Source organism: Canis lupus, chromosome 10, assembly GCF_048164855.1.
Source record: "Canis lupus baileyi chromosome 10, mCanLup2.hap1, whole genome shotgun sequence".
Taxonomy (NCBI): domain Eukaryota; kingdom Metazoa; phylum Chordata; class Mammalia; order Carnivora; family Canidae; genus Canis; species Canis lupus.
Genome location: NC_132847.1, coordinates 35,571,160 through 35,582,213, shown reverse-complemented (window position 1 = coordinate 35,582,213; position 11,054 = coordinate 35,571,160). Strand labels below are relative to the sequence as shown.

The following is an 11,054-nucleotide window of genomic DNA, read 5'->3' as shown; positions in this document are numbered from 1 at the left end:
TCTTCCAGCTGGAACCCCTTTCTCATCCAGCTTTCACCCATCCCATGGTTGGTAATTTCTGTATCTCGCCCTGGCCGAGCCTCCACCACTCAGAGCCCCCACCGCCTGAGCAAATAGTCTTGTCTAAGATATAACCGTGGAGTCCTAAGCATTGTATTTTCACCACATATTGTTTTACTTAACCTCCCAGGGACCCCTTGATATATGGTATGGTTCCCATTTTACACTGGAGGAAACTAAAGCCCAGAGCATCTAATGACCTCCCCAAGGTTACCCAGCTGGTAAACGGTGCAGTGATAGAGGAACCTGCATCCTCTGACCCCAGCTTGCTTGCTAGCGCCCGGCGTTGGGCCATCACGGGCTCTACTTTCCATAATGGTAGGTAGTCAAAGGGTACAGCATGTAGGAGACAAAAATTGTAACAAAAGTGCCTTCTGAATCAGCCCTCGCTCAGCCAAGTTGTCCAGCCAAGTGGTAACTGAAGTTTGGGAAAAAGCATTTTGGTAGAACTTTCATGGTGAGTTTTGTCACTTATATACGACTTTTGCAAGATCTGTTCTGTGGAGCAGCTAATTAATCCTCTTGGGGCAATTACCCAGTCACCAGAAATGGTCTGCTGCGGGTTCATGCCTCTGGGCACAGTCTGCGCAGCAGGAGAACCTCACAGTGGCAGGTTCGCAACCACCCCCTCCTGAGGTCAGCGTTGCTAGCACTTGCCTATTCTGGGCCCAACAGCACAGCATCACACACAGGTGGGTGTTCTGTAAGTGCTTTTTAATGATGGTGGTGGTGACGATGTACGAAGGTCTGTTTATACTTGCAGAGAGGGCCGTGTATTTTAACAAGAAGGACTTTTGATTGGCATTTCAAAGAGGCTAGTGTTGTTGGAAAATGTCAGCACCCTGCATAGGAGGGCACTTCACAAGTGTTAAGGGATTGGGTCTGCTAAGGGGATTAGGATAATTGTTTTGGAGTGAATGGGCAGGCTCAGTGGAGGTGACCTGAAGTCATTTTAATGGGCCTAGAGGAGCTCATGGTGACAACTCATGCTAGTGGATTAAGATGCTCTGATGGAAATTCCCAATCATTACTTAGCATTGGTTCCATTGGGATACTGGCTGCCCTATTGTATTGCTATGCCTGGTAGGCTGACTCAATTTCTGGGCTCAAACAAAGAAATGCTGATCAAAGAAACTGCCACCACCCCACCATGTGGCACAGGGTTCCTTTGCCTCCAAAGATGAAAGATGCCTATTTTCATGGCACTTCTCATTTTGGGAGAGCCTTTTAATCTGTGCCAGTTCAAGATCAATCAAGGATGAAGTCAAACGCTGTCAGAATAGAAAAATCCTGTGGGTAAAAGTAAAGGAGGGAACTTTTTCTCCTAAGTAAATGCCAGGTTGGGTTGCTGCGAGTCAGTATTACATCAAGGTTGTAAGCTTTAGGAATAAAAGACAAAGTCTGGAATGAACGTGTGTGTAGATTCAAAGATTAGAAAGAACAGAATTCATGTGGGTTCTCCAGGGGAACTAGTAGTTCTTGTCTGTCTGCAACCTTTTCTCACATGATACAAAATAAATGTTGGGTGGAAACCTTAAATTTCAAGTATTGGTTAATCCAAATGACCAAATCAGGTAGTTCTGTTGGCCAAAGGATTGGGATGCTACCATCATCGCCCAAAGGGTTAGGATGTTTGTAGTTTAGCCAGTTTGAACTTCTTTGTGCATGAGATCATCTATGTGCCCTACACATCACTCCCACACTCAGGGAAGTGAAAGAATGTTCTAGAAACAAAATCTGACTTTTGCCACAGACTTCTTATGTTTTGAATATTTGAGGATATTTAACTTCTAATTCATAGTTTCAGACTTTGCAAGGTTGTCAGGTAGTCTGGGAACTTTAGCTGGTTACAGTTTATCCAAATCAGAAGCTCTTCAGGGAAGTGGCTAGATTGGAAAAAGAGGGCGGTACAAGGGCAGGCAGAGTGATGTATCAGCTTGAGCACCATGGACTGTACAAGTTTTGCAACAACGTGAGATTTGCACCTGCAGCTAACAAACTTTAGGTTTCTCTAGAATGCAAATTGAGGAATTGTATACACACATGGCCCTCAGCCTAGAAATTCCATGCCTTCCCACACTGGTTTTGTAAACAGAGTCTTAACACCCACATTACATATCTGGCCTTGGCTGCCTATAATCATTCCAGTTCCTCTGGTGAGTGGACAGTAACTATTTCAGAGGTTGGGATCTTTTCATTTTGAGTTTGATGTTTAAGTGTATTTTATTTATGGAGCATAACTCATCCAAAAAGCTTGTCTTTAAATTTTAAAAAATCTGCAATAAAATTTATTGTTTCTCTATGCAGCACTTTCTTTCTGTAGACACATTCATCTCTGAAAACTCCTTGCTCTGGATTCTCAAAAGGGCCAAGGAGAGTAATGGAAATTTTGATGAAATAGCCTTCAACTTTGAAATACTCTTTCTCCCTGACACTGTCAGAGTCGCTGTGGGTGGTTGTTAAAAATTGAGATTCCTGGAATTCAACTGAGGTCTACTGAATCAAAATCTCTAGTGCTAGTTCTGGAATCTTCAGTATACACAAGCCCGATAAGCACTTTTGTAGACCTCTGCCATATGCCACCAGCTTGTTTTCAGGACACACTCTAGACCTACTTCAGAGTCTTGGGTTTGTAACATACTTATACAGAAATTCACCTAATTTTGTACTGCCTACCCTTTGTCTGATTTTAGAGAGATGGATTATTACTTAAATGATTTATGTAAAACAGAAATAAAGATTTCTATTCCCTTTCTAATACCCTCTTCCTCCTCCCCAATCTCCTCAACTTTTCTCTCTTAAAACTTTCCTGGCCTCAGTTACAAACATATGTGACATACTGAGGAAGATATAGGAGAAAATGCCAGACAACAATAAAATGTCAAGGTGAGCCAACCTCATTTTTGGTATTCACATAGGAAGTCTGAGAGGGAGAAGTTAATTTACAGGTGGGTTCTCCAGGGGAAGGATGGCACACTGCAAGGCTCTTGGAGAGCGCGTCGGAGAGGTGGAAAGCTGCATATTGAAGGAAACCAAGATTTAGTTTGTGAGGGAGGGCAACTGGTAGTGAACTCAAGATGTCTGAGTACATGTACAACCCAGTGTAACTACATGAAAGCATTTTGTGTGAGGAAGATGAGTTTAAAGAAATTTCTTTGACTTCTAGCTGAGCCAAAGAAGAGATTATTCACCTGCTTATATTCAGAAATATGGCATCACATGAGGTTTTAGCCATTATACCTGCATTCTGACTATCTCCAAATCCTAAAAGTAAAATTCTATAAGTAGCAGGAAGCACACCTGGGAAACTGTCTCATTCTCACGAAGGTCCTTAACATAGTACAGATCAAAATTAAATTCACTTTTCATAAGTCATTTAAACATGACTAAATGTGCCTATAAGGCACCAAATGTTTTACCCCGAACTTGACTTAAGTAGTGGCAAAGCATCATATGATTTGGGGATGCTGTAAGACCTCTCCCTGTTTTCTCTTATTCCCCTCCAGCCTACAGAGCTTCTATTAATTTTTTGTCAAAAGAACAGTTCCTTTGGATTGGACATTATGTATCAAAGCCCCAAATCACAAAGCACAAAAAGCCATTTTACAGCAAGCAACTTAATGATAGTCAATAGCTGTTACCCAGAAAATGCCATGGCCAGAGAGTTGGACTGCAGAGGGGGGGAGAGGTTTGAGGTACGATTGGTGGTTTGGGGAGGGCAGGTGCTGACACTAGGGTCACTGAGTGGGGGCGTGGGGACATCATGAGGTCATAAAGGAAGCTGAAAGGCAGCACTGAGGAAGGAAACACCAAAGACAACATTTTCTTGCATCATGCTAACCCCCTGGGCAGGACCTATTATGGGGTTAGTAGAATGAATAAAGGAGGCACAGAAGCTGAGGCAGGGAGATGCTGGGTACATTCTCATGTAACGCCTGGGCATAATCAGCAACAGGAGTCACAGCATGCATCAGCTAGCCATCTCACCTTTAGCCAACTATTATTTTCTCCACTTTAAACTAACACTGATGGATCACCTTAGGGGAAAAAATGGATTAATGAATTAATTTCTCTAATTTTTCTAAGGCTACAGGAAAAAATAATTGACCTCATTCTGCTAACTGTGAATGGGAGAATGAAATTCATGTGCTTTTTTTTTTTTTTTTTTTTCCTCTGGCAGGATGAGTTCTAATGATTCATGTCCATGGCAATTGAATTTCCTGGAGAAAAGCATCCTGAAATTTGAAGTTACAGTCTTGGCTTTTAAAACTCTGACTATAAAACCTTTCTCTGAGTGGAAAATAGGCTAAATCATGTTTTCTTGTCTTTTTCCTCTCACCTATTCTGTTCCTTGAGCTTCTGATTCACGACTATGCACCAAGGACATTGCGGATGTGGGAGTGAAATGATTCTACAATATTTAGCTCTACAGAGAGAGGCAGACTTGGCTCTGAAGAGGCTGCTAATTGGGTGGGTGCCTGACTTATCCCTCACTGATCCATCCCCACATCCCCAAGGTTTTTGCCGTACATGGAAACATATTCAGGGATTGATTCTAAGGTTACATAACCAATGTTCACAGACTCGTGTGAAAATGAGCCTTATTATTTTAGAACTGGGATGGGGTTTTGTCAATGCAGTTGGGTGTGAGATTAGGGAGTAAGGGGGCCTCTGGCAAACATGAGAGGGCATATCATGTCTATGGAATAAAATTTGTATTTAAAAAAAAAGCACAAACCTGTGTAGGCTAACAGACAAAGACAAGAACATCCACTAAATCCCAAATAGAAATTTTCTGGTCAGATTGAACTTCCAGGGCTCCATTTTATAGCTCCTGCTTTAAATTCACGTTTCATATTTACAAATGCACTCCAAACTCAAAATGCAAGCCAGTTTTGGATTATGGGGTATTTTGGGTCATCCACTTTTCATGCTATATTCTATCACTAAAATAGTCATTGAAAGACAATCAGGGGCTATGCATACCTCTCATGTCTAAAATGGCATATAGAGAAGACCCAAATATTGAGATTTATCTAAATATGTATGCTATTTTATTGATCTGATTTATATGCTGGTAAGATGTCTACTCAACAAAATATGCTGAGGTGACACTAGCAAAGGAAAAAGACTTCCAAAAATACTGAGCAGAATAGGAGAGAAAAGCAAAGTGATCCCATTCTATGCAGGGGCAAGGTGCATGAGGTATAATTATTGTTGTTACTGTTACTATTATTTCCTAATTCATAGCAGCATTCCTAGTACACAGTGAGGGCTCAATTCATGGTTGTTGAATTTACAAAAAAAAAAAATTCAAAGTTATTCTATTGTGTTCCACCTTCTGGAGCATTTTGTATTTCAAATGAGGTTCAGGGTAGAAATGTCAGTGTAATCGATAACCAATCTGCCAGAATAACAGTGTGACAGAAATCTGTGTTGTAAATTAAGAGATAAAGGAAAATAACGCTGTTCCTGAAGTCCCATATATAGACACGTCTTGATGATTTTGTCACTTGTTTACGTCTCATTGAAAAAATGCATCTTAGAACTGAAGCATCTACAAAGAGGACAAATGTGCAGTAAATCTGAACCAGTTAAACCTTAATAGTGTAAATGAAACCTTTAAATTGTGTGAACCACTAGCAGCCTTGCAACTCTTTACATGTGCAAAGAATTGAATGAAGACATATGGTCACCATCAACTTGGTTATTTAATTCCGAGATGACACACGTATTAATCTAACTGAAGCTACTATATAGCTGGTTGTAATTAGCCAACCACAAATTTCTATAACCACTTCAGTCTAAACCAAAAGCCAAAATGGCATTTCATGATTATACCATCCCACCCAGATTTGCATTTCTTGATGAATTCCCAAGGTTAGGATATGAGCCATACTGTAAAACCAACCCTCAATTACACCTTTTTAGAGGGGAAGATTAGTGGCAGGTGGTGCCTGCTATAAAAGCCTCATTAAAACACCTTCTGGTGGAGTTTCACAAAAGGAAGCCACCAGATGGAGACCCATCTCCACATGGTAGTCTTACCTCAAATGAGAGTTTCACCTGACACTTTGGGGACAGACAATTTTTTTCTCACCTAACAAGCCACTGAGGTTCAAAAGACGATCTATTAGGATTAATCGTACTTGATCACTAATCCATTGTAATGCCATATGCTGAAAGCGTTGTTCACTGTTAAGCCTGGAGCCAGGTAGAGCCCCTCTGGTAATGTAAACCCTCCCATTTTCCTGCAGCTAATCTAATTTCACCTCCTCCGAAGACCTCAGATGCCAGGAGCGATGCTTAACTCTTCCTACACTGTCTCTGATGCATTTTTGAGTGGTAGCAAATCTGATCTCAAAGGTAACGATGCTGAAACCTGCTGCCTAATTGGAAAATGATTTTCCTGGTGTTGTTTGGTTAGTGGGGTGAATGGATAGAAGGTATTCATTCCATTGTGCACGGATTTAAAGCCCGAGTCAACGGCCTTCTGATCAGCACAGCTTGGTATTACTCATCTCCTCTTCCCTAAACGTGTTTGTCAAATCTGCGATTTACTGAATTGGAACAATTGGCCAGCTGGGCAGAGAAAGTGAAGTTTATGTTTCATAGAGGAGATTTTGTCACCTTATGCAGTCCTTGAAATGGCAAGATTTTTTTTCCCCCCGTGGCTGGACTTTGGTATGGATCCAAATTATTAAGTGCCCAACAGAGACACTTGTGTATGTGTGTGTGTGTGTGTGTGTGCGCGCGTAGTTTGTTCTCCTCTATGTTTTGTGTTAAGCTGCTTATGAAGCACCACCCACTAAGTTGCTTTGTGAAAGAAAGATGGCCTTTCTCGCTGAAGACCCCATGTCTACGAGTTACACACATGAACGTAATCATACCCGTATGGCCACATGAGCCCCAAACATTTTGTTCTGGTCCTGGGGCCCCAGTATGAGGAGTTTATGAAATAATTCCAAATTCACTGCAATATTTTGTGGTCACTTGGTTACAGCTATAGAGAGACTGCAAGAGGGGGTGGAGTAAATAATCCATCTGCAACATATACTAAACAATATCATGACGATAACAATAGGTTTCCCAATACCCTATGCGTCAAACAAGTGGGGCCTGGCCTCCTAATGCCTCCAAAGTGTGGGGCTTCACACTTTCCTATAAACTGCTCACCAAAATGCAAAAGGGTTTAGACAGTAACCATAATTGTAACACCTAAGCAGTTTTTTCAAAAATTTAACCCTTATATTGCATAGTCATGGAGGAGCCATTCTTATTAAAATACAGATTCTCAGGACTCAACACAGACTGACAGAATTGGAGTCTCTAGAGGTGAAATCTGAGCCTTTACTTTTTTTTTTTTTAATAGGTTTTGGTTTTCTGTCTTTTACAAATTCTTCAAGTGATTCTTATGCACAATAAAATGTAAGGTCCAAGTAAGAGAACACAAAATCCCATTGCCTACCCTGAGATCCCACCAGGGCCCTGAGACCCCTACTCTCTTCTTTCCTCATCCTGAATGTAGTGTGACCCTGTGGTCAGGGGAGATAATGTGACCACAAGTCATTCTCTGAAGAGGATGGGAAAATACCCTCCAGTTGCTCCCTGGATCAATTCTGAAGCCAAGCAAGGCTGCTATGAGTGTTTTTTGTTATCCAAATGGTATATCTAATGTGTCCCGTACTGTACATGTTTACGAACACTTTAAAAAAATCTTAAATTTCTATGACACATATAAATCACTCTAACTTTGTTTTTATAGTTTATGTAGTCACCAGACACCACAGATAAAAATACAGCCTCAGCATTGTGCAGCTGGAAGACTTTAGTTTATCATACATAAGAACTGCTAGGTATGGCCAGGCAAAATTATCCTACAGTACTTTTTACAAAAGATAAAAAGAAAAAGAATAAGAAAAAGACAACACTCAGTAGCCAACCAGTTAGACTGAACCAGAGAGTCCAGGTTTTCCCTATTATTACACATGAAGGATAATGTTTTCTCTCTTTGATGCAATTGCATTTACCGGAAAGCATGGGCAATATCTAGTTTCATTAGCCTCCCTTCTTCACAAGGAAGATTTTTACTTCCATGTATCAAGTCATCCAAGATGCAAATATTTTCTTATAAGTTTTGGCAATCCAACTCCAGAGAGGCAAGTCTCAGTCCACCTTCTGATGGTGGAGACCTGCCTTGTCTCCCTCAGCCCCACTCCTATCCCAGCATGTCTATAGGAATGAGGGCTTTGATGGGGGGCTCACTCAGTTAGGCATCTGCCTTTGGCTCAGGTCATGATCTCAGGGTCCTGAGATGGAGCCCTGCATTCGGCTCCCTGCTCAGTGGGGAGCCTGCTTCTTCCTCTCCCTCTGCCCCTCCTTCTTTCTTGTGCTCTCTCTCTCTCAAATAAATGAAATTGAAAAAATATATATTTTAAAAAAGGAATGAGGGCTTTGCTAAATCTTAAGGAAACCCAGACAAACAAAGGAGACATCAGCTAGTACTTGCTCCTCCCCTCTGACCCTGGACCTTAATCTGCTTACCAGGGATAGTAGGGATCTCCACTCTTTGTGTGCAGGACAGAGTCAACTTTGGTCTGGTAAAGAGTGGAGGGGGTCAGTGTGTTTGGGAGGATCAAGAAGCAGTGGGTTGGACAGGGCAGTGGTCTCTGCATTGTGGTCACCATGCTCACTGGGACATGGTGGGGCCTGTAGGGAGTGGAGTATCAACCCCAGGTATCTAGCTCTCCAGAGCCATCTGAGCCACCAATACCACCTGAGTGGACTCCCTCTTTTTGAGTACCTGTGGGACAGGACCTAGAAGAGGGGTTCGAGGCTCTGCATTGACCCATGAAGGCAACAGTCTGAATATTGATTTTGAGCCTTTAGATCCCATTACTCCCTGGAAGCTGGGGAAATCTCAAGATTTAGGTTAATCTTAAAAAGATAAAACCATCTAAATTTTACCTTGCTCTGTTCTTTTCTTTCTTTCTTCTTTCTTTCTTTCTTTCTTTCTTTCTTTCTTTCTTTCTTTCTTTCTTCTTTTTTTTTCTCCTACTTTCTCTCTTTTCTTCCTGCCTGCCTTTTCTCTTTCTCCTTCTCCTCCTCCTCCTCCTCCTCCTCCTCCTCCTCCTCCTCCTCCTCCTCCTCCTCCTCCTTCTTCTTCTTCTTCTTCTTCTTCTTCTTCTTCTTCTTCTTCTTCTTCTTCTTCTTCTTCTTCTTCTCCCTTTCCTTCTCCTTCTTCTTATGACATACTCTTTGTTCTTCCTGGCCATCTCTTCTTTTCTCTCTTGTTGGTCTGCCATTAGGAGAGAAAATGAACCCTGCCATGATGTTCTTTAAGGAATATAATTCTCAGTGACCCTCAGAAAGTAGTGGTGCTGTGGAAGGGGTGACCAGAATTGAATTTGTGACATAACAAATGTAAATGATCCTGAATTTCCTTTTCTTTTACTTTTCATTTGTATTGCTTCACTGATAGTAATATCCATTGCTGCAAAATACGTACTACCTACAAACATTGGAGCACAATTCAAAGACAGATGCATCTAGTATCTCTTTTAGTATAAAGTAGAGCATTTGGCGCCTGCCTTTGGCCCGGGGCGCGATCCTGGAGACCCAGGATCAAATCCCACGTCGGGCTCCCGGTGCATGGAGCCTGCTTCTCCCTCTGCTTATGTCTCTGCCTCTCTCTCTGTGTGTCTCTAATGAATAAATAAATAAAATCTTTAAAAATATAAATAAATAAATAAATAAATAAATAAATAAATAAATAAAGTAGAGCATTTGGCTTTGATAAAAAAATTAAATTCTTACAAAGCAGCATTAGTGTTTGTCTTCACTTTATCAAGTATTTGTGTAATTTTGAGTCACCTCTCCATTTCCCTTGCCACCTTTCCCTCAAACTTTTTTCTTCTTTTCTGTGGTTATTCTTTCTTTGTTTTCTTTTGTGTCAGTTTCCTCCCAGATTCTCCCTGGCTATATCTGGATGGTGTGGAGTATTCCATTCATGACTGAAGGCATCTGTCTGTGTCTGAGTGTAGGTTGTAGCCACCCCCCAGAAGTACTCATTCTTCCTCCTGACATTTTTCTCCTATGATTTTCCCCACCTCCTAATATTTTTCACTGTGACATTGATGTCAGGATTCCTGTGTTTTCAAAGAATAAAAAATATCTACTTTTTATTCACTTGCAGCTGTTTTTTCTGTATATTCCTGTGGATTACGAAAAAGGGAGCACATGTCTTTCTCAGCCCTCAGCTTTGTGCGGTGCTAATATGTGGGAAAGCTCTTGGGTCAAGATGGAAGAGAGGTGGTCATGATATTCAAACAGCTGGGCCCCTTTTTTCCATACTCCTTGGTCATTTTGCTTATCAAAGTAAAACAATGTTGTTGTTGTTGTTTTCTTCTGTAAAGTATTTACTCGCCGGGCTTTTATCTTCTCTGGTTACCTCAAATGTCCCCCAAAGAAGAAACATGACCCCCAATTAGAAGGCGTAGGGGTGGGAGGAGCAGGGTTAGGTGCCTGAATGCCCAGTGGCTGCTCTCACTAAACAGACAAGATTGTCTCAACCAACCTAATTTCTTCTCATTTAACTAATACAAGGCTGAGAGTGACCTTTGCAGGCCAGCGGGCAGGAGCTGAGAAACACTCCCCCAAATGAGCAAGGATGTATATCTGTTTACTCCACAGCATGCCGGCCTAGAGCTAATGACATTAATCCCCCTACTGCATTTCATTAGATGACAGACAGGGAGCCACACTTCGGAGGGAATCAACTGCTTCTCCCCATCAGCCAGCTGCGGAGAGGAGTGGCTCCAGGATCAGCGCCGCTCCCCTCATTTGCTTTTCTTCCTCTATTATCCCTGACATGCTCACTGAACTACAGACTGCATATGTTTAAAAATAATTAAACGCGCTCCAAACAAATAGGCAATGTTTCCACGATCCCTGCAATGAACGTTCTGTGTGTTTTGACAGATTTTTCTGCTCGT

At 41.6% G+C, this 11,054-nt stretch overlaps 1 long non-coding RNA gene across 1 annotated transcript; it reads left to right on the top strand.

The window, feature by feature from the left end:
* The first annotated feature begins 3,898 nt into the window (after positions 1-3,898).
* Positions 3,899-10,390, top strand: LOC140640916 (uncharacterized). Its single transcript, XR_012037517.1, has 3 exons — positions 3,899-4,530; positions 6,318-6,426; positions 10,256-10,390. It is a non-coding gene; the product is annotated as an uncharacterized lncRNA (long non-coding RNA).
* The last annotated feature ends 664 nt before the right edge of the window (positions 10,391-11,054 follow it).